A 17,462-nucleotide genomic window follows, 5' to 3' on the forward strand; every position below is an offset into this window, starting at 1 on the left:
ATATATATTTTCTAACTCTATTAGAATTGTGTTCAAGCAATTAAATGTGGTCACCAAAATATTTAAATCAGAATTTTAACGTAACCATGGTTTATGACATTTAATTTTACCATACTTAAAAAAAGTTAAGATGTAGTTTGAAATGTATATTCAGCAGAAATTGTCATATGTGTGGGAGTGATTGGCTCAGCCAGGAAGGGAACAGCATTAAACATCCATGTTAATTTTGGATTTACCTAGATTGTTCCCTCTTCATAAGGGATCTAAAGTGAAAGGAAGGCAATGCATGGGCTGTGCTTATCAGGCAAGTCAGCACTCTTCGGGGACTCCCCACACACTGGCTCACTAACTCACACGTGTACAACATCTGTTTATGAAGAATGAAGAGTTCCAGGTCTAATACTTGTTGGGTATCTATGCGCATACTGCATGGAGGAAACTAACAGGAATCAAAATGAACTTGTCCAAGGTTACCAGGTTTGTCCTTCCACCTGGGAGGTCCTGTCCAGTAGCTGACACTGCCTCTGCGTGATGGGGATGGATCCAAATACCCAAGAGCTGGGGTGCACCACGCATCCCAGGGTGGCCCTACCTGGCCTCAACCCTAACAGAAGGCCATCTTCAGCCTGTCCCTGGCCAATGAGGCAGAGGTCACACATGGCCACGATCCAGGAACCCCATTCACCATTCTCAATCTTCTTTCAGTGTGGTCAAGACCTAGGTCTAGTGTACAATAGAGAATTGGTTGTCAACTATCTGTTGCCAACAAGATCTAGACGTTCTTTAGCTGCCTGTGTTGGGCAAATTATTAGGTGCCAGCAGCTACACAAAGTTTGTTTTCATACAGCATCCCGAAATCTTAACTTTCATTAAATGAAACATCATGATATATTGAAACATTATCTTCATTGAAACACACACTCAACATATCAATGTCCACTGTCAGAGCTGGCTTTGGGACACCCATCTTACGTTGTTCCTTTACAGATAGAAGGCTTTGACATACAGCACATTTCAGTCAAATTTCTTTTATGGGAAAAAAGTCTACTATTTATAAAATTTACTATTTTGATGTTATCTGACTTAGGATTGATGAAATTAATCTTGATCTTTTTGACTTCTATTTTGCTTTTTGAGAGTAACAGAGTAGTTAATTAATTTGAGCTTTATTTTTAAACTAATCTGCACAATAATGAAAACTGGATGCTCAGAAGTTAATTTTAAGAATATACCAAATAGCAGAATCACTCAATAGTTGTGCCATTAAGCAGATGAGCTTTCATATGCATCCTTATAAAAGGAGGCAAAATTTGCTTCATTTATTGCTGACACTGTTTTTGGTCTGCCATGTAGCTCATATTTTAAACATTTAGCTCAGGGACTGCTATTTGGCCAGGGTGTCACAATTTTTTTTACCTTCTCTGCTAATGGAAGAGTGAAAAAGGCGACATAGGGAGTTTTTCATGAAGGCATATGTCTTTGATCAGAAAAAAAGCTATTCCTTATCATGGATCTACATGCTTCATGCCTTTTAATGATAGAAATTTTGTTAGTGTATGAAATCTCAAAGTAAAGTCCAGGAATCATTGGTTTAGTACATTTCTCCAGTTTTTCTCAGTCTTCATTTTTTTTGTTTTGTGAGGAAGACCAGCCCTGAGCTAACATCCATGCCAAATCTCCTCTTTTTGCTGAGGAAGACTGGCCCTGGGCTAACATCCGTGCCAATCTTCCTCCACTTTATATGGGACGCTGCCACAGCATGGCCTGACAAGCGGTGTGTCGGTGCGCGCCCGTGATGCGAACCTGGGCTGCCAGCAGTGGAGCGCGCGCACTTAACCACTACACCACGGGGCCAGCCCCACAGTCTTCGTTTTATTAAGAGCAATTTTCCTTATGAAGTTATATCACATATATTTAAGTAAGTTAAGAGGGAATATCTTTTTGAAAAATAACTATGATATTTAAAAATAGTGCAACTGTACACATTGAAATAGAAAAATCAAATTATCATATATCTCTGTCTTATGTCCACTTGACCTTCATATTTTCCTAAAGCCCAAATATCATATTTGTTCCTCATTTTGTTTTCTTTTGAAGGGGTGGTTTTATATTTTCCCTGAGTTTTCCTCTGAATTAGGAAAATTCACCTTTAATATCACTCATCATCTGTAAATTAATTGGCCTTATCTAATGTATCCATTTCTTTTGTTTTAATCCTTCAGGTCCTTGTGGTAAATACTCAAATGACAAAATGATGGAGCATTATGCACCGACTCAGAATCACTTACAGAGCATTCATTTTTGCTTTCTTCACATATGTTTTTGCTTATATAGTCTGGGATTTAAGAGAATAAGAGTAAAGGGAGTCTCAATAAAAATGCTGTTTTGTAGAATTCTCATCTTAAGTATTGTTTCCCATATATTTGCCAAATTCTGAAGCAGTTTCAGATAATGAAAACAAAACATTGTTAGGCTACAGGCTTCCCCGAGGTTGTGCGTGTAGAAACATATACTAAAGCTTAAAAAGAAATCTATTTTTTAAAACCTAGGTAAATATTCTGATACATTTTTTAAAAATTATCTTAAAGATAGAGTTCCAGTCACTAGAAAGAAAGACTTATTGGCAACCTCAGGATCTTTTGACTTTTCAAGCCATGCATTTATTCAAGTAGAAAATATGTTTGAATAGGCACCAAAGACCCTTGCCTTATAATTAAATAAATTAATCCTTAATGTCGATTGGATTGTATTTAAGAGCCATATAACCAGAAAGTCAGGCCCATCACGTTGTTAGTCAAAGGAAAAAGGCACCCTGTTTACATTGAGGAAAACATATTCCCTTGCAATGCACTTTTGTTAACAAAAAGAGTGAGGAAGAAAAAAAAAATCCTCCACCCCTAAAAAGAAAGCAATCCTCTTAATGGAAGGGAAAGACTACATTTCAGTGCGTTACTGACAGAAACAGCCCTGTTTTGAGATTTGCCCTGAAAAGAAGAGGATGACACGTCTGATTACAATTGCCTTTTACACAGGTTTGGGAAATTTGATCTGACAGGTGAACCCCATTAAAAGAACCGACGAGAAGGTCCTATAGCAGCAGTGAGCAATTTCCATCCTACTCTGCTCAGCACAGACATCTAAGAATAGAGCTGCCTCTCAGCCGGAACCACCCACTGCAGCGCACCCAAGTCTGACTGGTATGCAAATTCCCCAGAGGGTGGTTTTTGTTTTTTTTTTTTTCCAAGCTAAGGATAATAGAGACTATATTTTGCTTGCTACCTATTTAGCTGCCTTCTCTTGCAGGACCTGAAATCGCCTTGACATTCAGAGCAAATTCTACCTTTTCAAAATAAAATATGCACACACACACCAAATAGTAAAATAACAAAACCAAAAATAACACAATTAGAAGACAAGCTAATTAGAGTGGCTTACATCTCTGATGCTAGTCAGAACTTCATTATAACTGTTTTGTCTTTTATTTCCTCTCTTCCTTATTCTATTTCCTCTACATTTTGTCTTTCCCATCATATCTGTCTCCTACTTCTACTTTTTTTTCTTCAGCTAATTAAATTCTAAGTAATATTGTCACTGTCTGCCGTCCCTCCCTCCTCCTCTCCCTCCCTCCCTGACCCTTTCCCTCCTTCCCTTCTTCCTTCCTTCCACCAACTTCACACTGAGGCAAATGCTTACACTGGGCCAGAACTACAAAAATTATATACATCTTAAATGTATAGTTCTTAAACACACTTTAAGTGCACTGCTCTTTCTGACTTTGCATAACCCTTATTATTCATTTGTTCAGGAAGAATAAATATAAATTTACTTGGAATTTACCTGTCCTTTACTCATCTCCCTCCCCATCCCATTTATCTATAAGGAAAACAGAGAGATTAAGAGAGGATCTATGCAGGATCTAAGATAATCTGAAATAGTCCTTGATGTAGAGTGCTTATTAAAAGAGAATCTTGAATGTTCCACCATCAGAAGCTCTATTCCAGAAGGCAGGGGAGTGGTTCCTAAGTGCCATACAAGCTGGCTATGTACGCATTTTCTTGGATATTGAAATAAAAACATCCGAGCCTCCAAGCCATGATTCTGATTCAGTAGTTCTTAGGGAAGGTGGGGGGATGGGAAGAGTTACATAAAACCCCTCTTTGGGAATCCACTGGGATAGTGTAACTTGCACAAAATTCAGAATCAGAGACTGGGTTAGAATCTGGGTTTCAAGGATTATTCTCTGATCTTAAGTAAATTACTTAATATCTCTGAGGCTCACTTATGTCCTTAAAATAAAAGGGAATAATAATAACAACAACAATAGAGTTGCTGTGAATATTTTCGATAAGACCTGGAAGTAACTGGCTCATGATATATACTCACTGAACCACAGGTATTCCAGAGGAAGCTTTAGTTCTTACAAAAAGCAGTACTGGTTTCTCCTAAGGCCTCGCTTCTTGGCTTGCAGATGGCCACCTTCTCACTGAGTCCTCACATGGTCTTTCCTCTGTGCAAGTGCATCCCTGGTGTCTCTCTGTGAACCCAAATTTCTTCTTCTTATAAAAACATTAGTGGGGCTGGCCCGGTGGCGCAAGCGGTTGGGTGCGCGCGCTCCGCTGCGGCGGCCCGGGGTTCGCCGGTTCGGATCCCGGGCTCCCACCGATGCACCGCTTGTCCAGCCATGCTGTGGCGGCGTCCCATATAAGGTGTGAGGAAGATGGGAGGAAGATGTTAGCCCAGGGCCAGTCTTCCTCAGCAAAAAGAGGAGGATTGGCAGATGTTAGCTCAGGGCCAATCTTCCTCACAAAAAAACAAAAAAAAACATTAGTCAGATTGGACTAGGGCCCACCATAGTAGCCTCATTTTAACTTAATCACCTCTTTAAAGACCTTATTTCCAAATGCAGTCGCAGTCGGAGGTACTGGGGTTTAGGACTTCAACATGTGAATTCTGGGGTGACATAATTCAGCCCATAACAAAAGTGAAAAAAATTTTACTTTTTTTTTTTAATATAAGGCACAGGAATGCATATGAGACATATACAGATATACAGTGTAGTTGTGATATTGAAATTTCATGGAGGTAGGGGACAATTAGGGAAGAAAATGACAATAAATCTCCTGAGGGGGAGTGAAAATGAGTAAAAGTTGAGAAACACTGGGTTGCAGCAATGGGAGGTTTGAGAGATTAAGTTTCTCTTAATTTCTGACTCATCAAAATGAAGTGATAATTTGATTAAAAAAAATCAAGATTGAGGGGGAAGCTCCTGACTTTGTAGATGGATACGTTTAATTTGAGGTGTTTGGGGAACGTAGAAGTTGACAGGCTGAGTAGCCACATGGATCTCAAAGGACTGAGGTGGACTGGGCCTAGAAAGGGAAGTCATCATTCTTTAGAAGGTAGTTGATACCATGAGCCTGATTAATATCACCTAGGAAGAAGACCAAGGAGAGAATGGAGTGGGAAGTGTGCCTCAGACTGAACCTTTTATTTGATGATGAGATAAAGAATCCTGAGGCTGCAAAGGAGATTGGGAAGTCATACACTAGTGAAGGGGGAGAGCTGGGAGAGCATTGGATGACAGCATGAAAGGAAGAGAATGTTTCTTTAAAAGAGGATGGGAAAAAGTGTCAAATGTTGCTAAGAAGTCAAATAAGATGAGGATTTTAAAAATGTAACCTAGGGGCATTGGCAACATTGATGGGAATTATCAGATTGGAGGGATAGAGGCTGAAACCAGATTCTAGCAACCTGAGGAGTGGGTTGGAGGTGAGGAGATTGTGCCATGTTTTATAGAAACTCTTTTGAAAGTGTATGTGTGAATGGGAAATGAGCGATAAGGCTGAGAGTCAAGAAAAGAAAGGACTTTTTTTTTTAGATTGGAGAGATTCAACCCAGTGTTTATGATGATGTAGAGAAATCAGTTGAGCAGGATTATTTGAATACCAAGGACTTAAGAGAGAGAATTGGTTATTTGAGATTCTTGACAGGCAGATAGGATCCAAAGCCTACGTAAAGGATGACACTGTGCTTCCAGAGCACATAATGGCAGAGTTTGGGAGGTGGAGGAGAGCTCAGCTGAGTGTGGGGTGAGGAAATACAAAGCATTATGGTGATGATGGAGTCTCAGCAAATAGGGACCCACTACTTCAGAATGTGACTGTATTTGGAAATAAGGTCTTTAAAGAGGTGATTAAGTTAAAATGAGGCTATTAGGGTGAGCCCTAATCCAATCTAACTAACGGTTTGATAAGAAAAAGAAATTTGGGTTCACAGAGAGACACCAGGGATGCGTGTGCATGAAAGAAAGACCATGTGAGGACACAGTGAGAAGGCGGCCATCTGTAAGCCAGGGAGAGAGCCCTCAGGAGAAACCAACACTGCTTTTTTTAGGATCTGAAGCTGCTGCTGGAGTAGCTGTGGTTCAGTGAGTATCAGTGACTGATGATAACTGGAGATGAGAGACATAGAGACTAGGCGTCAGCAGTCCTTTTGAGGACAGTGAACTCTGGCCCTAATGGCCAAAGTTCTTGATTTGCAAGACCTGAGGTGAGGTCCTTCCAAGCATTTGGGTAGGAAGGTGATTGTTTCTGCTCCTGAGCATCTCTGGGTGGTGACTTCTTGGAGGTTGATGCTACCCTAATGAGTAGAAGGGAGGAAGCCTTAATTTCTTCTAAGATATCCTCCGTTTGCCTCAGTAGATCTTGCAGGCTGGACCTCCACCAAAGCACAAGTGGGTGAACCTCCTGTACAGATCTGAGCATCTCAAATCTCTGTGATGACCTCCATGCCTTTATGGTCCTTGACTCTCCTTTCCTCACAACCTGCACTTAGGAGATGCTAGCAACCTCCCTGGTTTGAAGCTTGTCTCTGAGACTTCACGAGCTCAGTGACCTTGGGCAAGTTACTTGACCTCCTTGTGCTTCATCCTCCTTATCTATAAAATGGGAATAATAATATCACCCAAATCACAGAGCTGTCACCAAGGTCAAATGACACAATGGATCTAGAACACAGTACCTGGAACCTAGTAAGGGAATGAAGAAAATGTGCAGCCTTATTCTTCCTACTTCTTCCTCTCCCTACTTCTCTGAATGTTTCCTCAACTCCAGCCTTATTGGATTTTTCAAATCCACCTGTTATCACCGCTCTGTCTTTGAATGTGCCTGGACTTCTTTCCTTCACAATCCCCACCTCTGTGTGTTTTCTGTCTTCACCACCTCCCTACCACCCAATGTGCATCTATAGGTTTCTACTGACTCTCCAACTGTTACTTGTTCTGGAGCACTTCTGACTCAGGAAGATCAAAGCATAACTACTCCGAAGGTCCCTTGTCACTGGTGCACAGCTACTTCATAGCAAACATGAACTTGTATTACCTCAACTCATAGGCATGTATATCTCCCTCACTAGGCTGTGAGTGACTTGAGGGCACAGACATTTCTTCTCATCTTCTTATCTCCAGTAGTGTGATCAGTGCCTCATACTAAGTAAGCATTTTTAAAAGATTGGTTGAGGGGTCAGCCCAGTGGCATAGCGGTTGAGTTTGCATACTCCGCTTTGGCAGTCTGGGGTTCACAGGTTTGGATCCTGGGCGCGGACTGATGCACCACTTGTCAAGCCATGCCGTGGCAGTGTCCCATATAAAGCAGAGGAAGATGGGCACGGAAGTTAGGCCAGGGCCAGTCTTCCTCAGCAAAAAGTGGAGGATTGGCAATGGATGTTAGCTCAGGGCTAATCTTCCTCACCAAAAAAAAAAAAAAAAAGATTTGTTGAGATGTAAATGACTTAACATAACGTGACCTCTTATGTCCTCTCCCAGATCTATTTGTCTTTTAAAACAAGACAAAAGTTTTAACTAGAAATGACTCAATTGTCCAATTTCAAGTAAATGGTCAGGCAGAGGAGAGGTATTTATTTGAAGAAGAGAGGAGTGACTTTGGGTGGGCAGGACAATATTGGTGGTGAGGATCATCCTAGAACCACTGAAATTGTATCATGTGTGGCCATTTTTGACTTTCAATTAATAAGGCCAATCCTGTATTTGGTATTAACATAACTTGTTATCTTATTAATGAATTTAAAATATAAAGTCTCTTGTATTTGGAAAAGAAGGGATGTAAATGCTTGTCCTAATTCAAATATTATGAATAAAAACCACACATTTGTGAGTTACAGATTGAAGCTGAGCATTATTATTTTATGGAGATGCTGAATGAATTGCCTCACTAAGCTTCCTATCTCTGAATAGATTCCAATGGATCTCCAATAGTCCTCATAAGGGATTGGGCAGTAATTGAGCAGATGGCCTTACAGCGATCTAGCTGAAAATATTGTGTTATTCAATTTAAATTTGGATAAAATAAAAGCAATTATAGAGGACTCTATTTTGCTTAATATTCTTCAGACAAAGTAATATTTATTGTTGGGTTCTTCATGAGTTCCTAGAAATTTGACATCTGTTTTAGAATCTGAGTTTGAGCCTTGTCCTGAAGGTCCCATAGGAAGTTCAATGGGAAGTTCAACGCTGTAGACAGATTAGAGGAGCTGGTGTTTCCTTACCTAATTCTCTGTCTCTCCAAAGACAATTAATAATTGTTGAATAGCTTTATCTTTTTAAAACAAGGAACTAAGAGTTTATATACCAAGTCTATATTCAATCCATCAGAGTTATTAAGTAACTAGAGAATAAGTTTATTCTGGCAAAGCCCCTATAGTAAACTAACATAAGTGTTATCTTCTCTCTATGTCTAATGCATGGTGATTTGGTAAAATTCTAGTGGAAATATACATGATTCTCTTATAGATTTTCTTTTTACAAACCATGGTATTTTCTTTTCCCTGATGGAAAAAAATATAATGTGTTCATAATTTCCATAAAATATAGCATGTTAGTATACATATACCTATATCTTCATTATATTTCACTAATTAAAAAAAAACATTATTCTTCATTTATACAAGGCATACAAAAAGATGCTTCAGCTAGGTTACACTTTTAAAAAGAAAAAATCCTATTATACTTAAGCACGTTCAATTATCAAATGTCCAATACAATGAAAATAATCTGCATGAGCTCGTAAGGTATATAGATTATTCTATTTGTTCTGTTGAGCCTAAGGATACTTTGAATTTGAATTTTGGCTCATTTTTTTAATATCTTAGACTATGGCTCTGTGTCGTGCCTTGAGACAGTTTTGGGTTTATGGAAGAGGTAGAAGAGAGTCTTGTGTGATCTTTGAAGACTTGGAAGGTCAAGGTTCTGGGGAAATAGTTGTAGACAGGATAGATGCTTGAAAACCAACAGGGCCCAGAAAGGAGCATACCCACTGGGAACTAGCAAATCCATTGGAGAAGCAGCTGATAACCCACATAAGCCTCCAGTCAGTAGACAAGGTCAGAAATCAGAGATCTTTGTGATTTATGAAGCAAAGCACCCAACCACATGTGCATTTATCATGGATGCTCAATGTTTTCAACTTCTCCTCAGTCCTCCCAGGGCTTTTCCTGAACATGTGTGCTACCCTCTTGCTGCTTCCACCATTCCTCATCCCACTCGTATTTCTGATAATAGGCTTGCTGTGTATAAGGGAGTTTTCACCTTTTTGAAATGATAGAGGTGGAGGGTGGAGATAGGAAGTAGTTCCTTAGTATATTTACTTTCATCAATTATTAACTATCTTTAAAGATAACTAATGGTAGCTATGATGGAGAGTTTCTGCGTAAGAAATGAATGTAATTTTCTAAATTTTCATTACTAAGCACATTGAAAAGGGAAATGGGCTAGTATATATCTCAGAGTATTTCTCAAACTTGTGCATATGAATCACCCAGAGCTCTTGTTAAGTTGCAGATTCTGATTCAGTAGGTCTGGACTAGGACAAAGGCTCTGCATTTCTAAAACGCTCCCAAGAGATGTCTGTGCTTCCGATCCTCGCTCCACAAACTTGAGTAGCAAGGTCTTAAGGGCTTTCAAATAATTAATATTATTCTATAAAATCCGAGGGTGTCTATTTCTGAAAACGTATGTCACAGGCATGTATCTAATGTCTTCCGGTGCGGTACTTAAAAAATATTCTTAGTCTTTGTGCTTTGCTGTCTGTATCTGAATGATTGCTAGGCTTAAGTTGTGAAATGTTGAATGGATATTGCTTGGCCTGTAAAAACAGACAGCTAAATGACAGCTTCTGTATCTGTAAATACTTGTGGAGTTATTGTTTTCTTTTTCTCAAAAGATGGCTGATCATTCCCAGTGTACCCCTTGCCCCAAACATTCATATTGGACTAAAATAGAAATAGGGTTAAATTAAGGCTGCATAACTTTGGCTTGCACATAAGGTGAGACTTATAGAATGCTGGAGAGTGAATGAGTCTTCATTGCTGAGTGACCCTCTCAAAGAGAATAGACTCTAACGTAATCTCTGACCCTGAACAAGAACCACTGATTCAGAGAATAACTTAACAGATTTAGAAGTCTGGACCACTTGACCTCACAAGTCGAGATTGTTCTATGCAAAAATTGGAAGATCATACTGTCACTGTCCGTTACGTGAACAGCCCCTGCCAGGTTCTCATCCTATGAATCCCTCCTCTCCATGACTCTGGAGAAACCTCACTCCCCTATGAAGCCGCATCTTTGCCTCCAGGTTGGAGGACCATTAGAGAGTTTGGGGACTCAGGAACTTTGCTCAACATTGAAGTTAATAATGGTGCTGTGGCCATGGTCCTGAGGCCCAGTCCTCCGGTGGACCTACTTAGGGTAAGAGGATCCACAGCATATTCCAGAACCTATGCCCTCCTAAACCACACATCTCCAGAATTGAGGCCCTACCTAGACCTTGTCAGTCCTCTTCTAGACTGGGAGTCCTGGTCCTGAGTCAGTGGCCAGTGGCAGGATCCCAGCCAGAGGCCAACACAGGCTTCCCAAAATTTCTGCAGGGGCTTCCTATAGAATCTCTGAATTTCTCCTGTTTCTAGATCCCTTGTCTCTTTTACTTGTACAGATGATCCTGTTTTTGTTATTCCACCCTGTACATCCTAACGTCAACTACTTGCCTGGACTGGTTGAAATATGCCAAAATCTCTGAATACTGGGCTTTGTGCCAGGCTTGGCCCTATCCCTGAACTAGCAGGAGTCAGGGTGTTCCTCACATTGAGGGGCAGGCCAATTTCTGGGCCCTCCTCCACACTAATCTTTCCACCACCATGAATCTGACTCTGCCTGACAACATTCTGACATGAAACATGGGCGCCAGGGAGGTGCATGTTCCTGATGTTTCCAGGTGTTTGATGATTTGTCACCCAATAGAAGAAAAAAGTCCTGAAATTTTGAGACAAGGGTGTGATAGAAGTTTTGGGGAAGAGTTCTTTGTCTAATCTTTGGACAGTACCTCAGACTCATGAGATATATATTTCTCATTACTGTGAGGAATAAATCTCATTGTCTTCATACATAATTACATCTCTAGAAATGATTATGGAGTACATATATCGGATCATCTACTATGTTAACTCTCAGGAAAAAGCATTCTTTTCTGAAATAAAAGTTTTAAATCTTGGTACTATCATTGGGAATTGACAGCTTATCCTACAAAAAAAATAGACATTTTATTATTTTATTTTTTTTGGTGCGGAAGATTCTCCCTGAGCTAACATCTGTGCCAATCTTCCTCTATTTTGTATGTGGGTCACTTCCACACTGTGGCTGATGAGTGGTGTAGGTCCACGCCTGGGATCCGAGCCCGCGATCCTGGGCCACTGAACTGGAGTGTGCCAAACTTACCCACCTGGCCACAGGACCGGCCTCCCAAAATAGACATTTTAGATACTTTTTAGTTCCTAAAACAAAAGGGGGAGCTATTCTTTGTCAGACTTAAAGAGATATGAAATCGATCAGAACATACATGAATGTAAAAAATAGATATGTATACACACATATATACATACAGACATATAGAGACAAAATGTCTAATTAATTCAATGTTTTCTTTCAGTCACTCACATATAAATTTCATAATTTTGTTATATTCATGTAGCACTTGGACTTGTCTACTTAATGTTTTCTTCAAATTAGCTCACTGATTTATTTATTTCTTCTGAGACATATATATTTAAAAAGGAAACTTTATTTCACTATCAAAATGGAAAACCATTATAACTTGCCATAAATGGGAGATACCTGAAGACAACAAGTACTTGAATTCTAGCCAGGTAGTGTGGGCTGGGCTACCACAGGCACTGGATGGGAGCTGCAGTGGCTTGAGCAAGGAGATGAGTAAATGCCAGAGTGGGGATAGAGGCCTGGTAGACTAAACTGAGAATTTAACCTGGCTTTCGCCTAGATTGAACAGCACTGAAATGAAAGTAACTATGAGATTCACTTTTCTTTAAGATTGGTTCCTGGAACCACCTAACATCATCTTGCCAATCCCCAGGGTAGACAGCACACTGCTTGGAAAACAATGGCCAAACTGTCTGTGCTCAGCAGAAACCACCTATGTTCATGCTATTTTGAACAGAATTTCTGTTGCACTTAAGCTGCCAACATTATCAGTTGAAAAGTGAGAGACGAATCCCACCACATACTGTCCTCTTTTAAATAATATCAGAGAGCTCCTTCAGCTGGCTGTGTCACTAACTTACTGCTACTTCACACAGAAATAGTATTAAAAAGAAACAAATCCTTTGCTATTTCTCCGTACAGACTCTGCCCTTGAAATGCTGTCACTAAAATTTGCTGGGAGCCACTTCCAGCCTACTCTTCAAATAATTTTGTCATTCAGTTTCAAACATCTTGTCACTCAGCTTTAAGGCTCTGAACTTTCCACTTTTTCCTCCTCTCTCATCTTCTGTTTCTCTGCATACCCGTCCACCTGTGGTGTAAGACTTAAAATTACGGTCCCATATCATGTGCTGCCTCTACATCTTGGGGAAACTGGGAGGATGTTGAAAGGCCTAACAGCATGTTTCCCCCCACCCCCTTTGCTCCTTTAGCCAATCAGACCCCGTAATCACAGGGACCAGACACTGGTCCTGCTTATCCTTGGGTAGCAGGCTTCATTTCCCTGCCAGCCCATGGATTTATTCAAACAAGCCCATCACATCCTCCCGTGGAAACCACCTCGCCCTCTTGTTGCTACAAAGCCTGCCTCCCACAGCCTCTGCTTGTTGACTCTGTTTCCAAGGGCAGCTGCAGAGTGGCCCTGCATGGAGCAGTGTCCTCCTTCCCCAGGCTGTGAGTATATGTGACTAGTATCCTGCTGTCAATCTCCTCTGTCCAGTGTTGGACGTCGTGTGTTTGGCCATCCGTATACTCTTGGGTGGGGATCCCCCCTTAGCAGCAGGGTGAAGAGGAGGTGATTTAAACATCATCTATGATCTGCTACTGCTGCAACAATACCCCATTACCCCAGTGCCCTTTGCTGTGGAATAACTGGGACAGGAGAAATCAGTTTGAAGGCACATTTACATTCAACTGTGAATATGTGGCCATTTCCACAAGTTTTCCAGGGATGCAATTTTAGGCAGTGTAATCAGTGGATGGGAGAGAGATTTTTGGAAGTGGACATCCTTAAATCCCATTGCAGGGATGACTGTCTTCCTTGCCTGATGATAAGGCTTGTCCTAAATACTCAGCTTCTATGCTTATAGACCAGAGGATGCACACTTGCATGAATATAAAATATAAAGTCTTGGACAGAAGGCCAGATGTGTTTTTAAGAAAGGTACCACACACCATATTTTAACATTTCAAAGTCCTTGCAAAAAGCCACATCATCAGTTAGAAAGAAAAGATTTATTTCTCTTGCTCACGGGTACCGTGAAAGCAGATGGTGCAGTTTGTGGAAAACAGACTCAGAAGTTTCACTGGCTGGGTTTGAAGTGTAATCTGTCTCTAATTGCTGATAATCCTGGCTGAGTTACTAACCCTCAGCCTTATCTGTAAAATGGGGATGATCATAGTCCCTACCCCATGGGGTACTTGTGGGGATGAATGGGGTTAATGATGCTGGGCCCTTGGATGTGCTGCCCACATTCTTGCTATTTTTTTTTTTACTGTATAGAAATCTCAATCTTAAATGAATGTTTGACAACATCCACATGTTTTTATATTGTTATTGTCTAATATCCTGACTTTCTGTGAATTTATGGCTAGCCTCTTAGTTTAAATCTGCCTTAAAGCCTTACTTGTTCTTGATTGAATTGCCATTTTATTTCAAAGTAATTTTTTTCTCTCGTCTGAATTATTGCAATGAGTACTGGGCATAAACAGACTTGGCGCATGCTCAGCAAGCAGCTGGCGAAGTGAATACGATGTTAGGCATACTTTCTGATTTAATAATCTGGATTTTTCCACACTAACGCCTAGAGTATTTCTGCATTCATATCTGTATTCAGGATGGCTAGATTTTTAAAAACTCTGGCTTCCAGAATAAGGGAGATGTTATTCAATTATTACTTTGAAGAATTATGGTTTGGTCATCATAAGTTATAGTCACTGTTTTCACTGGAAAAAAATTATAATTTAAAAAGAAAGGCTATTTTTCATGTTGGAAATATGGTTGGAGTTCCATGCCCTATTTGTCTAGCTAATCAGACCTCTAAAAGGGCAACATTTCTAAAGAAGTACTCATAAGGTGTGGGAGGCGTTCTTATTTATAGATAATGGGTTCAGATAAGGGTGTGGTTGATATGCCATGTTTGTTAGAGATAGAAAGAGGCAAGAGAAATTGGACTGAGACACTGCAGATTCAGACATGAACTTGAGATCATTTTAAATTTATTCGTGGACAAACAAGGGACGATTAGTAGAGAGCATGTCTCTATAAGTGTGCTTGCATGTGAACGTATGTGCGTATAATAGGTGGAAAGCAAACACAGAGAAGGAATCGACAGTAATCACAAAACACCAGTGAGCATTTCAAAGCACGGACTGACAGTCAGTGTGGTACAGGAAGAGTGACATGGCCACCATCACTCTGCTCTCCTGAGACGGCAGAGTGCAAGAATTGTTGCTATGTTAATGGTAATTTCTGGAAGAACCAGGTGACCTTTTTTTTTTTGTCAAACCAGAGTAGAACTAAGAATGGAAATAGGATTGGACCTTCCCAAGTTGTTTTTATTATAAATTTTCTATCCATTGAGAAAAACATATTTGTTATCTTGGATCACTCATAAATTGGGGGAAACATCCTTCTTAAGTGGATACTTAGATTTAAAATCATAAACGGTTATGAACTGAAACACTTTGGTAGCCACACCCACACACATTTCCAACAGTAAAAATTAGCTTTTTGTTTTAAAGAAATACCTTCTGTTTTTTTTTTTAACCAATGAAATATTGTCAGTATATTTTGTGAAGACCAAACTGTTCCATATCCGGACGTGTTAGTACTATGACATCCCTCTTATCTGGGGAGATCAGGCTTATGAAAACTCATAAGATATGAACCCAGAAAGAAGCCAAAGAAAATCATGACCAGAAATCAAAGAAAATTGCTGTTATGAAGTCTCCTAGGCATTGTTCTCCAGAAGTTCTCAGTCCCTAGCTTAGACGATAGTCTGTAAATAAGGAAGTGGATGAGAAAGATGGCGATTACACAGGAATGGTTGTCTGCAGAGAGAGGAGAAAGAAAAGCTGTAAAAAGTGCGCAGAAAATCAGAACCCGGGTCCTTGACGGATGCATAGAACAAGTGATGCCACAAGTCTCAGGAACTCCTTTTTTTTCCTACTTAAAATATGCATTTATGAGAATTGTATTATATTGAAGTGATAATGGTAAAAGAATTACAAGTGAATCTAAGGAACCTCTGCCAACATTTCTCAAGAACTCTTGAAAGCATCCCTGTGCTACAGTGCACAGTAAAATATCTGATGTGCATAAAGACAACCAAATCACAAAGAAAAGCTTAAATTATACTCAGTCTCATTCACGGATCAGTTTCTTTTTATCTCACCCACCAGACACTTGGTGTTCTCCTTAGTTATACTGTTATGAGGAGTGACTTCCTCTTCCTTTCCTTCTTCTTCATGTCTCTAGACGCCAGGGCAAAGCCCAAAGCAGTCTTTGACATTAAGTGGAAGATTCTGGTGTCACATCAGATTGGAAAATCATGTGCTTTACACGATGTATTCGTATAGTACCCAGAACCTGTGACTCTCATCCTCACTCTCCTTCCCTCACAGCTCTTATTGTCCCTCACCCTTCCTCGCTCCCTAAGGCTGCTTCATCCTCTAGCTCAGGGGTTGCAAACTAAGGAATTACAAACCCAGGGGTTGCAAACAGGGTCCTACAAGAGCCATAGAAGGCCAAGTGGGGACTGTGGCAAACTGCTCTGGGATTGGCTGCTGCTTAGCTCCCACAGATAGTTGCTATAAGTGAATGCAGGCCCAGAGTTGCCAGACTTTTTCTCGAAAGAGGCCCCCAATTTGGATTTTTGTGTGAGACTTCTGCATTTTTGTGTTAGTGTAGTATTTAAAAATGTGTGGGATAAATATAACAGTCTGTGGGACAAATTTGGCCCATAAATTTGAGTCTGTCATGCACCTCAGCCTCATCTATCTTTGAAACTCACCCCATCTCTAAGTTTCCCCCATGCCTGGTCTGTGTCTAATAAGATATATACTAAGGACAAAGATGTGTGTTATAACACCATTTCAAGCTACATTACAATAGTAATCTTGTATAATAATAAATATATAATGTATTATTATATATAATAATAATATATACAATATATACTATAATACAATGATAATAATAGCATATTACGATAATATGACCTTGGACAATAATGTATTTCCAAAAACGATTATATATACTTTTTAGTTATAAATGGCATATTAGAGAAAAGCAACCTTATACATAATTTATTCTTAAAAACTGGAATTCATAATAGAACAAAAGAAGGCTCTAGTTAACATTCTTCAGTGGTTATAAACCTCTCTAAACTATTAAGATGTGGCCTGGGGCAAATTTAGGATGATAGGAACAGAATTCAGATTAAGTAAAATGTGATTATGGTCATGTCTATTGTGCAACAAACACATTTTAATCAAATCATGGATATGGGAAACTCAGATTGGATTATATCAGTCATGAGAAATATTTTATTGACATTTTTATTTGGTCTCTCGACAGTTTCTGTTGGTAAATATGAATTTCCCAGTCTCTTATATGACCCATTTGCAAAGTTCTTGGCTTCAATAAACCTTGGAATAGTCACATAGTCACCCTTGCTAAATAATAACTTCCTTTTATCTCTCTCATATATGCCTTAAGACCCCCAAATTTAGCCTTGGGTAATAAAATTCGCAGGCTGATATTATTTTAAGATCTTTGAGCAGTTTTGGGTTGGCTTTGTGTCAATCTAGTTTAACTACACAGGTTGAGGGGACAAAACCAAACACCTCATTCCCTAGATGTCAACCTCCAGGTGATCCTGAAGGCTCTCATCACCTC

The sequence above is a fragment of the Ceratotherium simum genome, chromosome 18 (genome assembly GCF_057802395.1).
Source record: "Ceratotherium simum simum isolate JZ-2026a chromosome 18, ASM5780239v1, whole genome shotgun sequence".
In the NCBI taxonomy this organism is placed as follows: domain Eukaryota; kingdom Metazoa; phylum Chordata; class Mammalia; order Perissodactyla; family Rhinocerotidae; genus Ceratotherium; species Ceratotherium simum.